At 41.4% G+C, this 20,715-nt stretch overlaps 1 protein-coding gene across 2 annotated transcripts in view; it reads left to right on the forward strand.

Annotated features, from left to right (window-relative positions):
* The first annotated feature begins 2,266 nt into the window (after positions 1-2,266).
* Positions 2,267-20,715, forward strand: part of SVIL (supervillin) — a 137,932-nt gene continuing 119,483 nt past the window's right edge. For both annotated transcript variants that reach the window (XM_051802222.1, XM_051802223.1), the window contains exon 1: positions 2,267-2,413. The gene's annotated coding sequence lies outside the window, so the exon portion shown is untranslated. The remainder of the gene's footprint in view (positions 2,414-20,715) is intronic.

Raw genomic sequence — 20,715 nt, forward strand, 5'->3', positions numbered from 1 at the left:
CTTTTGACTCTCATCATCAATCAAACATGCATATGTCTACCACACTAAAAAAGAGTAGAAAATAGCTGACATGGATTAAGATGTTTGGTCCGACCCGAATTATACTTCTTTAATAATCTTAACTTTTGCTGGATCTTCTGGGAACAAAAGATTAAAACGTCGCAGTGCCTCCCTCTCCTACCTTGGAATTCAAATCAATCTTTTGCTCCTTTTGAAATGTAAATTTGAAATAATCATGCATCTGGATCATGAATTAAGTTTGCAGGAGAGAAGTCTCTGGCAGAAGATGGCAGAGACCATGCCTAAAGCTAAATCCAGACACACAAATCAGTTCTGAGCTAGGATGAACACAGAGTTCTTGTTAAATGAGTTGCAGGTTTTCAGTTGCAAAAGTTCCATCAAGAAACCATTCTGACATTTGAAAACAAACAAGGACAGCATCATGTCACTCAACAAAAACAAGTTTAACATTTCAATGGCTTTTTTTCTCCCCTCAGACAATTCTCTCAGACCTATATTAAAGGGCATTTTTCCACAGAATCAGAATTCCATCTCTAAACCTTGACAATTCCAGCCAGATTTTTTTTTTTTTTTTTTTTTTTTACATAGGGAATGGAAAAGCCTTTGATAGTTTCAAATAGGAGTGTTGAACATCAGGACAAATTGTCTTGAAAGGCAGCTGGCTAAACCATATTTTCAAGGTCATGTTTTTTATCTGTGGCTTTTAACCTTGCTATGATTTATGTTTGACCTCCTTTCCACGGTAGCTTTCTTCCTTCTCTCCCTCAGACTGGAAGGACACATCTATGCTTTCTATTTGATGTGGGTTTCATGCATCTGCACAAAGCAATTCATAGCCACTAGGCAAAAGGCATGTGCCCACACCACATCATTATCCTGCAATTAAGAAAATTCTCTCTGCCACAAAGCTATAAAGCCCAGCGATGTTTCACGCTAAGCCCTCAATATTCATTCTGAACTCATCTAGAGCATAAAGCTGCTGTAGTGCTGCAGACAAAGATATTTTGTAGTGTGTCTTGTGAAACACTTGTTGGGCATTGATTTGAAATTTTTTAGGTTTGCCTCATCTCAGCATTTTTCCACACCTTGAAATTTTCTCCCATTTTTCTGCACAGACTTCAAACAGATATAGAGAAGATAGCTCTCCTCTACAGCCAAATGGAACAGAAGCATGTATTCTGTTCAGTTCCATGTCTTCTCTACCTAAGCTCTCAGGTTTAACATATTCTTCAAATTATTCCCCTTTGATTATTCTCTATGTGGTAAATGCTGTTGTTCATATTTCAGGTTGCTTACTAAGATTTGATCAAGCAGGACTTGAATTCTCCATGTATTTTACTTAGAAAATGTTTGATTAACGTCAAAGATTGAAGTGAAAGGGAAATAAAAAGATTCTACCTTCACCAGAAGGTTTAATATCAGATGTTTAATATCAGAAAATTTAAATGCTCTAGTTTTTTTATTATGTGGACAAACACCTTTGCTGAACCACTGTGGTGAGGTCTACAACTTTGTATTTGTATTTCTCTCACCTTCCCAACAATTACATGGTTTTACATAAGTACATCTGAGAAAAATAAAAAAAAGTTTCTCCCTATAAATAAAAAGTGGTGATGACTTTCTGCATTCCCCAGCTTCTACCTCATGTGGCCCCAGTAGTAGGGAAAGAGCTTCTTTAGACAGGCTTCTCCTCAAGCTCTTCCCAGGATCTGCTGCAGCCCAGCAGAACAAATTCTGCCATCAGGTTGAGATAGCCTGGAAAGGTTGCGCAAATTAATAAAAAGAACAGTCGTACGTCCCTGAACAGAGAAACGCTGTCCATAAGTACTACTCGTGCAGGAGCTACCCATAAACTTACGCACGAGTAACGCTGCTGAGCCCTGCCCAGGTCTCCCTTAAATAATTAAACATTCTGTTGGCCGGGCACGATGAAAGGGGACGCAAAAAACTCCCCTCGCGCCGCGCCGGGCGCGGCCCCTTTAAGGCGCGGGGCAGGGCCTGCAGGAGGCGCGCGGGACCGGGGAACGGGGAGAGCCGGGCGGGGGTCCGGTCCGGTCCGGTCCGGTCCCGTCCCGTCCCGTCCCGTCCCGTCCCGTCCCGTCCCGTCCCGCTTGAGTCGCCGGCGCTCCCCGCCCCGTCCCCGCGGCCGCTCTGTCGCTGCTCCCGCCGGGGCGCGGAGCCGAGGGGCCGCCCCGCCCCGCCCCGCCCCGCCCCGCCCCGCCGAGGAGGCGGTGGCAGCAGCCGCCCCCCGCCCCTCGTGGCCGCGCCGCTCCCAGCGCCCCGCTCCGCCCCGCCGGCCGGCTGGAGGCACGGACGGACGGACGGACGGACGGACGGACGGACTGACGAGGCCGCCGCAGGCTGCGGCTGCCCGGGAGCCGCCGGGTGCGAGGTGAGTGTCGGCGGCCGCGCTCGCCGCCCGTTCGCCGCGGGAGCGGAACCCGCGCGGGCGCTGCCCCCGGGGCACGGCCGCCACCTCGGAGGAGGCGCCGCGGGCTCCCGCTCGCCCGGGCAGCGGGTTTGCGTCGCGAAGGTGCTGCACGAAACTTCCCCGCTGTCTCTCGCCGGGGCCGCGCTGTCACTCCGGCTCGGGGCTCTCCCCGGCGCGCACCCCGGGGGGGATGCGGGGCTCGCCCCGCCCGCGGTGCCCCGCGCTCCCCGCACGCTGCGGGAGCACCTGCTCTGGGGCCGCGATGTGCGGGGACAGCTCGGCGCCGGCGGGAGCAGCGAGCGGGGGGCGCGGCGCAGGGTCCGCTCCCGGTGCCGCCCGTGGCGCTGCGGCCGCTTCGCAGCGGGGCTGAGAAGTGTTTGAAGGAGTTTTGTCTCTTCTTTCAGCTGGAAGAAAAGGCATCGGCAGCAGCGGCAGCGCGCACGTGTGATGTAAAGAAAGAGGGACTTTATGATGCTGGCTCGTTACAGCACGGCGGGATACCGGGAAAAGCTGGCAGAATCAACAGGGGGCTTGTTTAGTGATGCACGGAACTTCTTTTGCCCAGAGCCTCATAGCTGGGTTGGAGGTTAAACACTCACCTTGGCTTAAATGGGTCAGCAGTGGGGTTGCAGCTTGCCCAGACTTGTTTTCCAAACTCCAGAAAACAATAATGTGTTTAAAAAATGGGGAAACAATGAAGTATTGTGATGAATAGGAGAAAAATGAGTAGGGTTTTCTAAATAGTTGCAAGTGCAGTGCTTGTAGGGTATTACATAGAGGATGGATACCCAGTGCTGGAGAACTGTCTATTTAATGACACCTTTGCATCCTATTCTACCATTAACTTCTTGAAGTCTGCATGTGATCGTGGATTATGACTCTTTTAAGAGAGACTTAAATGGTCTTTCAAAGTCTGAGTGTAGTCGAGTTTATTACTTGGCAGGGGGCAGCAGCATGAAGCCTGGGAATGAAAATAGGAAGTGAACATTATTCATTTAGTTCTGATATTGTTCTAGGTCTTCAGCAGTTGTTAGTGTCATCATAGACTGATCTTAACTCAGATAGTATCTCCTGTGCTGAAAGACGGTACTCCTGTCGTGCTAGGTACCTAGTTCATCTGCGTGTGTGAACAGTTCTTCTGATATGGAATATGTTCTGAACATATTTTTATCGGTTTTTATCATGGGCAAGTGTGTTTCTTTAACAGTGAACCAAACTGTGTCATACTGAAAAATGTTCTCGACCTGTAATATCTTAATCTCTTTTGTTCAAAAGGAAAACAAAAGCCACCAGAAAATCGAACCCTCTGTTGACTGATTCACGTGGCTAATGAGGTTTATGACAACAGAACTGTGTTCAGAGTTACTGCATTGTGGTGTTGTTACCTCTGACACGAGAGTGCAGTTCAAGATGAGGATGTGCTGTCCTCTGGCTCTGTGGAATGCCCTGTGTAACCAGCAGTGACAGAGGTCCAGCTGGGTTTTCAGAGAAATAGTCTTGGTTTTTTTATGGTCATTTTCAAGCATTCATGAGGCAGAAGTGCCTGTTGTGGAGACAGGGAAGGAATAGTGGTAATGTGCTCAACTCTTGAAACACAGGCCTGACAGCTGTTCCTGCCATGAAATGTTCTTCCCTGGTGGAACATTCAGAGCCTTGATATGTCATCCTGTTTTGCTATGTCTCCTGAGGCCTCAATAAAAGGATGTTGGCCTGGTCCTTAAATGCTTCTGGCCATAGGTAACAGCATGGTGAGATGCACTAGAGTAGTTTATCCTGTTTCAGTTCTGCTTTGTTTACCTGTCTGAAGACTTTGTTGGATATTATGGTCCTGAGATGCAGTTGAAATTTTCTTTGCTATCCTGGTAGGAAATATGCTTCAGCTTTCACTTTAAAGTAGTTGACTGTTAATTATAACACTTGAAGAGGTGTAGCATCCTAGCATGGATGTGCATGCCTGTAAGTTTATCTGTCCATGATATCATTATTAACCTCTCTGATACAGGCAGGACCAAAGTGTCTGTCCTGGGTAGAAACTTCTGCAGTCCAGTCGCCATAGGAAAGTCATGGGTTTTTAGCAGTAAAGCTCTGTATAAAATTCCTGTCTTCAGGTGAGTGTTAGCTCCTGCTAGGTGTGGCCTGACTGTATTCCCCTGGGGGAGTCATTTCACACTCTTTGTTTCCCTAGAAAATTCATAGTTCCCAACTGCACTGCTCAGTTCTGTGTGGATGCAAACCATGCTGACTCATATGCTGAACTGTTGCAGCCTTGCTCCATGTAAACATAAGCACACTTCTAAAATATTTAATTTGTAATGTCCTCTGCGGAGAGCTATCCCAGTGCTCCTGGCATAATTCCCAGAAGCAGCAGATTCTGGGGTACTGGGAGTTTCAAAGGCCATTGGTGCCCAGCAGGATAACTGTCTGAACTAGTTTAGTGTAGTTTATCCTGGCACTGGGACAGTTCAAACTGAACAGGTATTTAATCTTGCTTAAAGCAAGTCTGCTTTGAACAATACTTGGTATGTGTATGAACGATCTGGAGCCTGTTGGGACATGGCTGTCAGATCTACGTGGTAGGGAAATCTTCGTTATGGCAAGTACACTTTGGTGTAGATGTACCTCCTAACAATTTCTAAAACAACCTTATCTGTGTGCAGTTCAGAGCAAGATCAGGAATGAGCTATTAAAAGATTTGTTTTCTTAGTTTCTTTGTGGAAAATAATAGTGGTAAGTGTTTTGTGAAAGACCTGAGTTTATATCCACATGTAAAACACTTGTTAAAAAGAACTTCTCAGAAAGATGGAAACTTGCCCTTCCATTCATGCACACACAGAAACCCTGATAGGTCTGTTAATTGAAAATAAACTACAATATATGATGTGGCTACAAAGAAGGGGAGCGAAACAAAAGAAGGATTTTTGTCTGTACCTGCTAAGTACAGCATTGGAATTTTGGGATGGATACCTTCTCCTTTAAAGCAGTAATTAGTTCAGTGGAGACTAATTGATAAGGAACTAGAGTTCTTTGGCTCTTTTGTGGGTTTTAAAATTTGGGTTTCTCTTTTGGTTGTTATTGTGAGTTTGGTAGAAAGAGTAATCCACTATGGTAAGTATGGAGAGTAATTTGGGAGAGGTTCAGTGCAGCTTATGGATCATCCAGATCAATCACGTCACTTGCTCATGTAGATTGACTGTCAGTGCATTACCTGTAACTGTTAAAAATCATCTGTTTGCTGAACTGTGCTAAGCTTCACTGGTGTCATTACTCATTCCAACATTGTGCAACGTTTTAAGCTTCCATTTTTACTTTTTTTTGAGAACAAGACTTTAGAGACACTAAAGTAGTGGGATGTGCCTAAAACTGGATAAATCTGGGCGGGAGAACTGGTTTGAAATTTAGGAGAAAAAGCTCCTGATGCAGATGGGGCTCTTGAGCTCACTGAGATCCCTCAGGGATACAAGCCATCGCTCCCACTGCCACAACAGGGCAGCACTTTGCAGCAGCTCCTAGCAAGTGCAGTGTCAGTGCAGCTGGAAGAGCAAATCTGTGTTCTTACCTTTACAGATGGTAGGGTTGAAGGGTAGCATGCCTATCACTGCTTTGCAGGAAGGGTATTTAGCATAGTACTATTTTGGGAAAAGAAGCATCTTTTCTGGAAGTATGACTCAAGGCTCTACTTACTTTGGTTTTTTATTCATATTCCATTCATATGGGGAATTTCTTAGAAATATGGCTTAAGTCACAGAAGAATTTCACTAAAAAGTCTTTATCAGAAGCCTGAAATTGAAGTGTACAGATGTGGCATTTTGTTGCTTAGGTGTGCTGAGAGATGTTTGTCATTGGCAGAGTCCCATTAATTACAAGACAGTGTCTTACAACCCATATTTCAAAATCCTGCTTTCTATGATGACTATTAGTGGTATTTTTCTTTGTAAAAGCGACAGAGGTTAAAAATCGTGTCTGCATCTATTATTGTTGCTATGACAGCTGTCTTTGTCCAGTTTTAACTATCACATTCTGAGTAGCTCTTAACTGGGATTGTAACATTAATGGCTACATGCAGAGGAGGTAGAAGACTAGATCTTTCCATGCTGTCTCCTTTTCTCTGTCAAAAACCATGCGTTTTGAGTTACACTGTTTTTAATCAAGATGCAGTGAGTTGAAACATTTCATTACTAACTCTGTTTTGGTGCCTGGTATAATTAGGAGTGGCATGGTTACAATATAAAGTAGTAGCCAGTTCCTTAGTACTATTTAATCATGGTTTGTCTTGAGCAAAACAGGTGGTACTGTTGATACTGTGCTTCTGAGACTTGAAAACTGGGAAGATGACTTGAAATAAGGTGATGCAATTTTTGTACAAGGTCACTTACAAAATTATGTTGTCTTCAGATGACAGTTGTGAAACAAGAGAGTCCTCTTCGCAATATGCTATCAGTTATTGCATAAGCAGCAGCAAATAAGGACTATCCCTCTGTCTAGGTGTGAGCAGTGGAAGGTGTTGTCTTCAGGTGCCAACTTTTACACCAATGTGTAACACTAGCGTAAAAAAGCTGTAAAATAGTCCATGTTTATTCAAACCCTCCTTTCCAGCATACTGAACATCTTTCTCCAAAGTGGATAGCAAGCTTCTGTGTAGTCAGTGTCTATATTAGGAGTTTGTGAATGGCTGTCTTCCTGACGCTAGCTGGAAAATACTGTCACGAGACAAGATGTTTTATATGTTAGATGGCAACCTGTTAGTCTGAGTAACACATTGTTGGAAACTGTTGGTGGTAAAGTAGCAGCAGTTTGGAAAGCTCTGTGACCCTAATCCAGACTTGTTTTAGGGGGTAACTTGTAATGCAGAATCTTTTACAGTTTAGTCCAGTTGGAGGGCCAGCTGCCTATTCTGGAAATCAGACTGCTGCCTTTTAAGATGAAAGCCATATTTTGCAAATATGAACTCCTTTGTATCTGCTTGCTGTGCCTTGTTGGATGGAAGGAGCAGCTGTAGTCCATTCACCAGACCTGCATTGGGCTGTTGCTGCCATTGTGTTGTGTGTAAACATGTACCATTATTTTGGATCATATAGCAGCCTGTTCAAAAGGGTCTTGCATTCCCCAGCTGTTCCGCAACTTTTCCATCTCTGAGCTTGCCAGCTGCTTAATACAGGCAACTGTAGCTGCATTTGTTTCTCTGGTGTTAAGTATTAGTGGAGATAAAATTCTTGTTAAGTGCTAGGTGCTGCGAGCTCCTCTCCTGCTTTTAATAGACTTTGAAGAAAAGTAGACCATTCTTACTATATCAAAGTTCTTAGATGTTTTCTTCATCACTAGTTGAACAGATTGCATGAAAATCTTTATTTTTCATAGATTTGAAACAAATATGGAATACAATTGTGTTTAGATATGTATGTGCATTTGCAGCCTGTGGTAGTAACTAATCCAAAAGAACTGGGATACTAAAAGGTATCTCTTAAAGCCATGTCAACATCTCCTTTGTTTCCCCACTGCTCTGAACAATGTTCCATTTAACAAGGCATCCTGTGCTCTCTTGTCAGCCAACCCTTTTGTTTGCTGATTCTGGAAACTTTTGTTTCAGTGGCAGCACTGCTCAGATTGGATGTCAAGGAAAGGACAGGGACTCTGCAGTGCCTTGTATCTGCAGTGGGTGCTCAGTCCAGGTGAGGAAACACAGGCTGAGACCTGCCTTATGGATTTTTCCTTCCAGCCTTCCGTCCCTGCCATGAAAGTGATAGGAAGTATCTGGAAAATTATTTTGGTGACTGAACTCCTCTTCCCTGCAGCACTGAATCCATAGCTATCTGCCTGGAGATACAGAAGTTGAGAGTAAATTCAAGCACCTTTGGAAAAAGGAGATAATTCTGTTAATGACTAAAGTTACTGTTCTAACCACTTAGCCTTTTCTACAATGTCAATTTGAAACTTTGGATGAGGAGGAGCATATCCTTGGTTGCTGCAAGAGATTTTAAAGATAGTGGTAAAGCAAGTTTTCAGAGGCTTGAGGTGGTTTCATCAGCTAGTTTTCCATACTCCCATAAAAGGGGATAAATCAGGTGTTTTCTTGAAATTATATTTATAATGCAGTTTGTAAATCAAGAATGTAAATTTGATTTTTTATGGTTGTGTTATTCATTTCATGGTAAAGGAGACTGGAAGGGAATGACTTGTGCATTCTTAATTTTGATAGCAGAAAAGGCTGCTCCAGGGTCCAAGTTACCCATTGTAACTAACCTGAGAACCCTATTACTCAGAGAGAAAATTTTCAGGTGACTGTAAATATATTTCTTTTTTTCCTACCCTTTTTTCCCCCCTCTTCTTTCACCAGGCCTACTCTGTCCTTGCTAGCTGTAGCTTTCATGTTCATGTTAAACATCAACACTACCTAAATTATGCTAGGATGACTCTGGCTTAATAATAGAGGGTTGGCCTGTAAAAACAAAAGCAAAAACATAAAAAGAAGTCTCTTGGTTTTAGGTAGCATATTTCAGGATCTGTTTTTCGTATCTCCAAATAGTTGAAAGTTTGAACTTTTCCATTCTAATGCTAGTGACTTTAAAGAAGTTGGAACACTGTCTTTGGCTAGGTGCTTGCACTTGTCTTCTGGAAAATTAATTTTTCAAAGTCAGTGTTGGAGTGCTACATCAGTTTTGTCTGAAATCATAGCAGAAATACAGGCCTATAGTTTGAAGTGATCATATTAGAGACATAGTTATGTTAGCTGAGTAGTCACAGATATTTGATTAAAATGTGTAGTTAATACAGAAAATGTAGAAATGAATGTGTGTTCTGGATTTAATAACTGCATGAACAGTTCTTCAGAAAACAAGTAACAGGGGTTCTCATCCAGAACAGCAGACTGTCCATGCTTCAAAAACAGAGGAAGACAACTGAGTGTGATACTGAGGCCATGGAAGGATAGATGGGGAATAGAGGGGAAACTTCTGTCATAGAGAAGGTCAGGGAGAGCATCTTAATTTTTTTTTAAGTACTGCTGATTAATTCATAAAGCCCTTTGTTGTGAATTTAGGCAACGGACATAGAGGATGTTGGGAGAAGTGGATTTTGAGAAGAAAATAAGGAGGTGTTGGTTTGTCCTCATTTGAACAGAAGAGGAAGACAATATCTGATTAGTAAGCAGTGTTCAATTATTAAAGGCTTTAGGAGAAAGAAATATGTCATTCACATAGAAGGTGGTGGGAAGTTAAGTGATAAGACTTCAAACGGCATTAAATTACTTAAACTTGTTTAAAATAATAGGGAGGGAAAAGAAGGGGTTACCCTCTCACCCACCTCCAAAAACAGTTCTTAAGGAAGTTGGTGGATGTGTTGGAAAGGCATATAAATAGAACATTTGAGAAAGCTTTTTGTTAGGTGGCTTTTTTTTGTTGTTTGGTTTGGTTTTTTTTTTAAATGAAAGATTCTGCCAATGTTTTTAACTTGGCTTAAATTTGCTCCATCCTCTACAGGGGAAAATATTTATTTTAAAGTTTCCTCTGAACTTAAATTGGCTTCCCAACCAATTTAAAGACATGTCTGTCTATGTAATACCTTCCAACCCCAGGAAAGCTGACAACTGTAAGGCTTAGTGGAGGAGTAGACCTTGTTGATTGCACAGGAGAGCAGCATTTCCAGCAGCAGGAAGATTGCTGTTCTGAAAATGTAACTTGAATTAATCCCTTCTACCTTTGTTTTCTTTTGCTTTTGTTAATGATTTCCTTTGCTCAGCTAGTGGTAAGTGCTGCTGTGCATGCCTCGCTTCACTGATTCTTCCACTGCTCTATGAGACTAAAAATTAAAGTATGTGTTAATTTAAAGACAGAAGTAGAGTAGTGGCAGGTAAAGCTGCTTCCTTAAGCCACAAGTTTATATGTTATGTGGGTTATGATCTTTAACTTTGGCACTTTAAGTTGTTTTCCTCTGGGGTGGTCATTGCAGCTCTTCGCTGGTCAGTTTGGGTGCCTGTTATCTCACAGGTTGTGTGACTCAGGTCTCTGCCCTGTATGTAGCTTATCAGTCATGTGCATGGCTCCCAGAGCCTACTTACACAAAATTGTCTCTATCACTGGAAATATTCGAGGGTTTGAAAGAAGGTTACTTATGCAAAAGTTGCAGTAATAAACAAAATTGCAAAAAGAAAACAGAACATATTTACTGAGATCATATCTGTAAGGATCTGGCTTAGTTGGGCTTTGTTGTTAGGGCTGCCTGTTGTAGCTTCTTGTGTTCTGGATGCTTTGCCTTGTTTGTGTGCTGCACGTGAGGCTGAGCTTTCATCTGTAATCAGCATTTAGGTGTTAATTGCTAAAAAGTAGCTGTTTCTTCTTCCACCTTACTCCACAAAACTGCTTAGCTTAGGTATTCCTATTTAGATCACACTGTTGGCTTTAGGCTTAAAGTACTTTACAGAATCACAGAATATGCCAAGTTGGAAGGGACCCACAGGGATCATCGAGTCCAGCTCCTGGCCCTGCCCAGGACCCTCCCCAAGAATCACACCACATGCCTGAGAGTATCATCCAAACACCTCTTGAACTCTGTCAGGCTTGGTGCTGTGACCACTTCCCTGGGAAGCCTGTTCCAGCACCCAACCACCCTCTAAGTGAAGAACCGCTTTCTAATATCCAACCTACACCTCCCCTGACACAACTTCAGGCCATTCCCTCAGGTCCTGTCTCTGGTCACCCCAGAGAAGAGATCAGTGCCTGCCCCTCCTCTTCCCCTCACAAGGAAATTGTAACTGCAATGAGGTCTCCCCTCAGCCTCCTCCAAGCTGAGCAGGCCAAGTGACCTCAACCACTCCTCATTCAGCTTCCCTTCACCATCTTTGTTACCGTCCTTTGGTTGTTCTCTAATGGCTTTATGTCTTTTTTGTATTGTGGTGCCTAAAACTGCACACAATATTTGAGGTGAGGCTGCCCAAGTGCAGAGCAGAGTGGGACAATCCCCTCCCTCGACCAGCTGGCGATGCTTTGCCTGATGCCCCCCTGGACACAGTTGGCCCTCCTGGCTGCCAGGGCACTGCTGACTCCTATTCAACTTGCCATTGACCAGGACCCCCAGGCCCCTTTGCACAGCGCTGCTCTCCCCCATCTCATTCCCCAGTCTGTAAATACATCCAGGGTTTCCCCACTCCAGGTGCAGAATCCAGCACTTCCCCCTGTTGAACTTCATACGATTGGTGATTGCCCAGTCCTGTAATTTGTCAAGATCTCTCTGCAGGGTGTCCCTGCCTTTGAGGGAGTCAACAGCTCCTCCCAATTTTGTGTCGTCCGCAAACTTGCTTAGCATCCCTTTTAGTCAGTGTTTTGTCATTAGTGGTTTAAAGCATATGCTGTGACAAATATTACTTCAAAGGAGTTTGTGCAGAACTTGACCCTTGCAAAGATCAGAGAGTAAAGACTCACCAGAACTCTATAAACACCCTGACCGTGGGATTGCACCAAACCTCTTCTGAATGCTCTGCCTGTCCTCTTCCTTCCTGTTATATTGTAGAGTGCTAATAGTTGACAGACAAAGGATTTGTTTCTCCTGAAATACACTCTTTTGTCTTGTCTCCATAATATTTGGTGCATGCCTGACTTGACAACTTGCATGCAAATGCCTCTTTTTGTATTGTTTTTGTGGGTTGGCAACAACGTTGTTCTGGCTTCCTACTGCAAGCAAAAACCTGGTGTATGGAACCGAGTTGTTTATATGGATTCCTGGTATGGAATGCAAGTTTAATTCTTTTAGCCTGAAATTAAATTACGTTGAATAAAGTGAACTTTGAATTTAAGTGTCACTGAACCTAGCTAAACAACTTGCTAGGACTTACATAAATAAAAGCAAACTCTAGCATAGCTAACTACTGCAAGAGATGCATTTTGGGTTCTTAAATTTGTGGTTTAAGAGGGGAATGCTCAGTTTATGCTTCTGTAGTAAACTTCATGTCTGAAATGTGCTGTGTGGTGTACCCTGCTGGGATAGTACAGCCACAGACAACTTGAAGGGATTTATGTGGGCAGGGAGATGGCAGATGAAACATTCCAGGTGAGATATAAATTTCCATGCCCTGGTTTGGGAATCTAATCTGCCTTACAGTACAGAGATAGGGAGCTGCAAAAAAGAAGTTACTAGTGATTTTGTTTCATCTGACCTGTTAGAGGACCTAGTAGCATTTTAAAAGAAATATTTAAAGCAGTAATTGGTTGGACGTGCTCTTTCTGGACTCCCAGGAGGTGCTTGCCAGCAAGGAGCTGCTGAAATCAAAAGCAAAACCCCAAAAGGCCTGTATATTGTGTGAAGTAATGAACCCGAGAACCAGAGTAGTTTTGTGCTGAAGTTCAGCTGAAAGATCTTTCCAAGTGCAATAAAGAGGGAACACCTTAATTACTGTCTTCAAGAATTATAATGACTTGTGAGATTCTTAGAGTAACATACAAATATGCTTTCATGATGCAATAGCAGACAGTGTCCTTCCAATAAAACAAATGTTATTTCATTAAATGTTTCTTATGCAAAGACCAGTATGGGAACTTATAATCATTTCAGTCACTTCTGAAACAAAGCAAGTAATCTTGGTGTTACAGAGGTTAGTTTCTTAAGGAAGCCCTGAAAAAAAACTTTTTCCATGAACATGTTGGTATGAACTGGCATTCTTCCTTGCACAGGAAACCACAAATTCTTATTGTGGAAAACTTCTAACGCTTGTAAAACAGTCATTAGTTTTGTGTATTAAATGTTCAGAATGTTCTAGTGTTTTTCGGTGTGACCTCTGGAGAGCTGCTCTAAGAAATGCTTCTCTTTTGATAAACAGAAGATCACTTGCTCACATATTTCCAGTCACTTCTATTCACTGTGCATGCTACTGGGGCTTGGATGCTTGTCAAATGCCTACAAGCCTAAGACCATCTTTATTGCTCAATTATTTTTACCCCCTTAAGTCTCTAAGTATGACAGTTGCAGCAACTGAACATGATCCCTGTGTTAAATACAGCAATGTGTTCGATGAGTTGCTTTGTTGGGTTTCTGAAGCTGATGCACTTGAAATTGCCTTTGCTGGTGGCAATGTCTCAGTTCACACACAAACACGCATATATATATGCATACATGTGCTTGTGTGCACTCCTTGGCAACACTTATGGGAATGTCAACATGACTTGATCACATACTACTTACTGTAGTATGTGATATGTGTACTACAGGCTAGGAACTTAAGGTTCAGGTGACTTGAAAAATTACTTATATGATTTCCCTGAGACTGTACTGAGCATTTTTCTTTGTTAGTCTCTTTCTTTATGACCTGGTCTTCTCAACCTCTTTTTTTTTTTTTTTTTTTTTAAATCTCTATTCTGGATTTAGTCATTTGATCTCATGATCAGTTTTTCAGACTTTGCGTGAAGTGAAACTCTCTTTTCTAACTGAGAACCGTGTCCTTAATTTTTGTTCCTTTCAAATACACTATCAAGAGTAGAACTCAAATTACACAACACTTTTTTTTTTTTTTAACAAAAAAAGAAGGAACAACAGGTGGGGATGTAGCAAATCACCTAAGCTAGCAGTGATAAAAGTGATTTTTTTTTTCTTTTTCTTTTGTTGTGCAGGCTCCTTGTTTGAAATAGACTTATCATATCATCTTTGTTAATGTTTTATACTTTCTACTATTTTGGAATGATAGCTGGGTTCTCAAGTAGTGGAACGTTACTGTTGCTATTTAAGGCAGGACATCTGTCATAATGTGTCTAGAGTCTAATTTCCCCAACCCTGAACAATTCTTGCCTTTACACTCTACCTATGTAGCCATTGCTATTTCTACAACCTGAAAGTAACAAAGAGGTTAAACAACTCATTGAGAGTCTGTAATTTCTGAGAGCAGCAACTTGCCGGGAGTTATGTCTTGTGCCATCTGAACAATGCTTTGGCAGAGTTTTAAGAATTTGCTAAACAAGGCCAAGTTAACTTTCTTTTCTGGTCAGGCATAACTTTCTGTACTGGAAGGGTGTGCACAAAACAAATTCATGCTTCTTACAAACAGTCTCATGCTGCACACACCAAGGCTTCTGGAATCCAGCCCTAGCAGCATCCTCCTGGTGTGCTACCCTCGGCTTGCTCCCTTGCTTCTGGAAATCATGGCTTGCATTTCGGCTTCCTCGGGCTTTGGGGCTTTTCCCTTGCAGTAGCCTCAGTGTTGGCTGTCCTCTCAGTTATGGTTTATGTCCCAACAGCTGTTCAGTTTGCAGCCCTTTATTGTAAATGCTATTTACAGTATTATCAAATATTCTGTGCAAAGGATAGTGAGGTTACTCTGTGGAGCCTCAGAACTCACCTCAAGAAAGGGAAGACTTTGCAGGGTAATCTAGAGAAATGATTCCCCTTCTCCCACTGAAACCCTACTCTGAAAACTTTTTTTTAGAGACAATTTTAATGAGCTTTGAAATATGTATTACAGTCTTTGGGACAACCCTTTCATGTCTGTGGCTTTGTAATAATGCCATTTTGGGGATAAAATTTTATGGCTCTTAACAGCTCTCTACTCCTCCTATTTCCCTGTTTTCTTCTTGCTCCCAACTGTATGCATGTGCTGATTATTCTGGGGTGGCTCTGGTCCACTCCTACAGCTTTATCTCAGGTTTTGGTTGCTGGGTTAGCATATCAGTTTCTACTGTTAGTGAACCAAGAAAGGTCTCAGACCTCCAGTGTGTGCGGGAGCTGGTGCAGTGGGAACAGCATCAGACTGGACAAAAAATATGTGCTCTCCAAAGTTTATTTTGTGTAACATGGATCCATTTATAATCGTGAGTTTTCTGATTACACTTTTCAGTTCTGATTTGACAAATTAAAGCTTTCAAATGGTGTACTGAACTAGTGTTTATTTGAAGCTTAAAATGCTGGAATTGGATTTTTTTTCTTTGTATTTGTAGCTCCTATTCCACACTATGTTTTTACAAGTTTTTTGTTTAAAGGAAGCTGTACACTTCCCAGGAAAAGGTCGCAGCTGGGAAAGGCCTAAAACAATTGCAGTTGCACAGTGTTGCTTGGCTCTGTTGGATTGTAACTGTGTATGACTGTTATTAATCTAAAATTGCAGATGCTTTACTTGTTCATCAGATTGTAAAAATGCTATGAGAGCATCCAGCATCTTTTAAAGACAGCATGAGTTGCTGCATTTTGGAGTTAGAATAGTCATGGTGACAGCATGTCTCTTCTGTACTGGTGGAGTAAATTAAAGAGAATAGGGAAGAAATGCTAGGGGAGTAAGGAGATTTGAAATAACTACACATGGGTCAATGCAAACAACATAGGAAGTTTTGGAAAGCTTTGTTAAGCTTTGTTGAACTTGAGCTGAGTACTTAAAAGTCTACTAGAGAGTAATACATGCTATTGAACCTGATCACTTTGGCTTGTGATTGTCAGTGAATGCTTTTTCACCTAGTTTTTCAACTGGGGATTTACTTTGGCACAAGGAAGATAAGTTTCTTATTTGAGAATGCAAGTGTCTGCTTGGAAACAGTCCCAGCAATGATCTGATTTCTAGCCTTTTCTGTAACTGCTCAATAGTGCCACCAATGCATGTTTGGCCACAAAGGAGTTATGACAACCTGCATAAACCCCAGAATTTTTTAACGTCTCAAAAACACTTTAATACAGGGTAAAAGCTGGTCAGTTACAAAGATTGGCTTGAAACAAAGTGGCTTCCAAAGAACTGCCAGTTAAGTTTAACAAAACTATTACTTCTGCCTGATAACTTTGTGGCATCCCAGGTGCAGTTTGGTAAGCTGACTGCCCTGCACACCTATCTCACAGTACAGGAGTCTTGTGCCCAAAGACATGACCTCCCAGACCAAGATCTCCAGATTAGTGCTGAAATTCCTTTAGAAAGGACACCTGGCTCTATTGGCTGCTGCAGGTGTTGAATTGCCCCAGTGTTTTAGAGGAGGCTGTGCTGTGCTATCAGTATAATCTCCAGGCTAATTCATAGATACATTTAACCAAAACAAAAAAAGGCCCTATTTTCTTTTGCATCTTAACAAAACTTTTGCTCATTATAAAGTATTGAATTGAAGTATTGTGTTAAAGGAAGTAAAACCCCAACAACAAACCACCAAAACCAAACTATTTGATTTCTCACTTCATTCTGGCAGTAGATGCACATCCTGTGTGCTAAGGGGAGACTCATGACTGTGGAAGCTCCAGATGTGAGAGGGTGTTCTGCATTACAGGTAGATGAAATACATTTTAGAGCCATCTGGCAATGAGCAGAGTAAACTGCTTGACTTGAACTTGACTTGTATAAATTAACCTCTTCACTTGTTTCCTTTTGAGGAATGTCCTGAAAAGATTCTATTTAGACTTTTTTTTTTTTTAACACTATTGTCAGGTAATCTTATTGTCCAAAATACTACATAATTCAGCTCTGAGATTTAGATTCAAAGTTAATATCTCCATAGCAAAGTCCATGCTGTTCAGAGATTTTCCTGTGTTAATTGTTAACAGGTGCCCTCACTGCAGGGTTTGTTAGCTGAGTACTGCTTACTACGTTCTGTTGTTTAAGTGCTATTTTTGGTGTCTCACAACACCGACATATTTAACTTAATAGATGTGACATGGAGGACCCTTATCCTGAAATGTGCTGCTAGAACTTAGTTGGGACTATTCAGATTATGCTGAAAAATACTACTTTATATTTTTTCCAGTGTTAATTGCACCATCTATTTGATTCATTCTATTTAAGTAATATGCCTACTTCGATCTTTGAGCACAAGAATCTGATATTTGGTTTTTCATGGCAACCTGAGTATTGTGTTTTATGTTTTGGTTTTTTGCTGGTTTTTGGTTTGGTTTGATTTGGTTTTGTTTGTTTGTTTTTGTTTGTTTGTTTGTTGTGGGTTTTTTTCAATTCCTCTTAATATCTTCTGTATTGAGTGCTGTTGTTTAGAACAAGTATTTATTTGTGTGTGCAGCTGATTCATAAGAATCACTCTTATGTTCCAATTGTCTTAGGCTTTTCAGAGTCTTGCTTCATCTTGTCGACTGCCTTTGCCTTGTTTCTGTTTCTTTCTTACATAGTACTATCAATTTCCAAGACCTTGGGGAAGGTTTTTGACTACAGCTCTCATTGTCATGTATAGGTAAGTCTTTAGTCTTGTTCCATAATTGCTCAGTGAAGAGAGCTGTCTCAGTTGTTGTTGAGGAAGCTTGAGATGCTTTGAGGTGTTGCAGATCAGAAGATGATTATAGTTCTGTAAGAGTTCCTTTGTTCTCCAGCGTAACATAACATTGTCAGTAACAGAGCATTTTTGCAAATTCACGTGAATCCAATATGTCCCTCATTATGTTGTTTTGTTTGAAAAATATATTTTTTTAAACTTTGGGAATTCTTACATTTATTGCAATTATTTTTATTGAAATTAATTTCATTGATAAGAGAGTTGTTTTCTGCCATGCTGTCACAAGATGCTGAAGTCCAGAAGATATATCTAAACAGAGGGAATGTGTCTTGAATACATTGTTAAGAGATAATCTAAATGGGACAATGCATGACCTACTGGTTAACGATGGTGCAGCATTAATCATGTCTTTCTACCTTGTCTGAGGAAAATAAATGTTCAGTATTTCTTCCGTGTCTGAATTTGGCCTTTCTAGAGACTGTAGTTAGCTGTGACTTATCTTTGTTAGGAGATTCAACTGTTTCTATTTTGTATTTTATGGTCTTGTTTCTGTCATCAGTCAGTTCTTTGGGAGGTTTCTTTAGTATTTTTTACTGTGTGTTCCTCCATAACCTGCTCCAAAGATTTCATTGCTAGACAGTCAGGCTATATCCAGTTGATCCAAATAGTCCCAACAGCTGAGATAACTTGTTTTCTGTTGGAGTTGGATGATGTGCTTGTGCATTTTAAGATGATGCATAATAACCTGACCAGGAGAGATGCCTGTGGAAAAAAGAAGAGGAAAATAGGAATCCTAATTAGGTGATCACTTGCTAGCTTTAGGGAAAGAACTACTGGAAAGCAGGTATATTTTAAGGGGCTGCTTTTTTATTATGGGTCTGCACAGCTTTAATTCTCATTTAACACTTCAACCTTTGCCTGACCTCCACCAAATCTTCTCATTTAGCCATATTTTCAGAATCTTTCTTTTTAGGCCAAAAAAAAAAAAAAAAAAAGAAAAAGAGGCACGCACATCTTATATGCCATTTTTTGGTTTCTGCACCACTCCGTAATTTTGCCAGAGTAGGGCAGTGGTGTGAGTTTGGAAGGAAGTCAAACAAATTTTGTTTCTTTATGTAAAGGCCTAATGAGGGTAAAAAAACCCAACTCTTTCAGACTAATTTGAAATACTCGATGTTCAAAACTGGACAATTATTGTATGTAGAAATGTCTTTTTAAAGATTTTTTTTTTTTTAATTATTGAACTGCAGAAATGGACACCTGTCTGTGTTATCCATTTCACCAGTGCTGGCAAGTTCAAAACTGTAAGTGGTGTTTGTGATGGACTGGAATTTCAGCGGTGACACTGCTGTCAACTCTGTCTCTTTCTGTCCTTGAATGTAGCAAGTCTGTTCCTCTTCAGTCCTGTAGCAAACAGTCGTGGTCTCTCCACTTCTTGGCATCTCAGAAGTTCAGCATCTTTAAAGCACTGAATACGTTATGGTTTTGGACCGACTAATTTAAATGGAAACTGAGCGGTTTCTCACGTAAAATGTGGTCCAGATCTTGTTTGTAAACATCCTGCAGATTAATTGATGCATCTGATCTTCAGTATTTCTCATATATTTAAGGAAGACAGTAAAGTATCAAAATTGATGAAAGCTGATTTGTTTTGGAGAAGGGGAACGCGCTCTGGCTTGAAGGAAGGACTCTCTAGAGTGCTTGGTAGTTACATTGAAACTTATGTACTTTGAATGCCATAGCCTTAAGTTACAGTAAGGAGATAAAATGGCTGCAAAATGAGTCAGAAGTGAGAGAATCTAAGTAAATCAAATACAATTTACATTGTGATAATGAATTCTTGAATGTATGGAGTATTTTGAAGAGGTGGTTAAGAACTGTAATGTGCTGCACAATCAAATGTGTCTTTTGTAGAAAAAAATGCTATTCTTATGAAAGCAAAACATACAAATGTCTTTGAAGAAATATTTCAAAAATTCATTTTGAGAACTTGGAAGACAATCTAATAAGCATATGTGGAAATCTGCTCCATACTACTTTTAGGTTGCCAGAAGGCATTGGTTTACATGCTGATAAAATATCTCTTTCATAAGTGTTGCTACTCAACAAGACTAAGAACATTATAATTTGGTTTTGCAGCCCTTTCAGAACATGTCCTACGTAACTGATGCCCCTGCCAAAGGAGTTGAGAGACACTGTAATGCAACCACCTCTGATGTCTCATTTTAGTTGTAAAGGAGCCTATTAAATAAAAAAAAAAAATAAATCTAAGATTATATTTAATTTTAGCTAAGATTTGCATTTATTTAATTAAAAGTGTGCTCTGTTTTTAGGAGGTTTATGAGAAAATTTGGAATGTTGATGTGCTGGTTTAAAGGTAAACCAGCAGGAGAAATGAACCCAATTCAAAAGGGATTATAAGTCAGAGTTACAATTTAATAACAATAATACAATAAATACAATTATACGGACAAACAGTTGGTTTTAACCCATAAAGCCCAGATGTATAACCCAGCACCCTGGGGCACAAACAGAATGGTGTCACTGGCCCTTGTGCTGAGCCCCACATGGTCCCCCTGAGTCCAAAGTAAAAGGAAAGGAAAACCTGTTAGTGAGAGTGGTGGTCACAGTCTGACCAAGGTTCTGATCCTCTGGATCTGATGAGTGGGGGCCCAGAAGTCCCAAGACCCCAAGATTATATACACTCAGGTTCGAGTGGGAATGCTCAGTACCTCCCCTAGGGTGGGGAGTTCCACAATGGGAGATTGTGAGCGGTGAGATATTTTTGGAATCCTTGGTGGCCCATTAGCAGACATGACCCCTCAGGGTGGGTGTGGAGGTGCTCATCATCACACCTGAGTCATTGGTGTGAGGACAGGAACATCCTCCTATCTCACAGGCTTCCTAACAGCCAGCTTATAGCCTGAGGGGTCAGGTGTGCTGGGGCAGCTGCTGCAAATGGTCTATTGTTAACAGTTCCTGGGAAATGACATTGAGAGTGTAGAATACACAGTTTGGGTTTCACCCACACAGTGATGAACTGGTCCCTGCTGCTCTAACTAGGACAGTTGAAAACATTCTTGCTCAGATAAACAGTTGAGCAGGTGATTG

This window comes from Manacus candei, unplaced genomic scaffold (assembly GCF_025592945.1).
Source record: "Manacus candei isolate 608988 ecotype Guabito, Panama unplaced genomic scaffold, ASM2559294v1 h1tg000056l, whole genome shotgun sequence".
In the NCBI taxonomy this organism is placed as follows: domain Eukaryota; kingdom Metazoa; phylum Chordata; class Aves; order Passeriformes; family Pipridae; genus Manacus; species Manacus candei.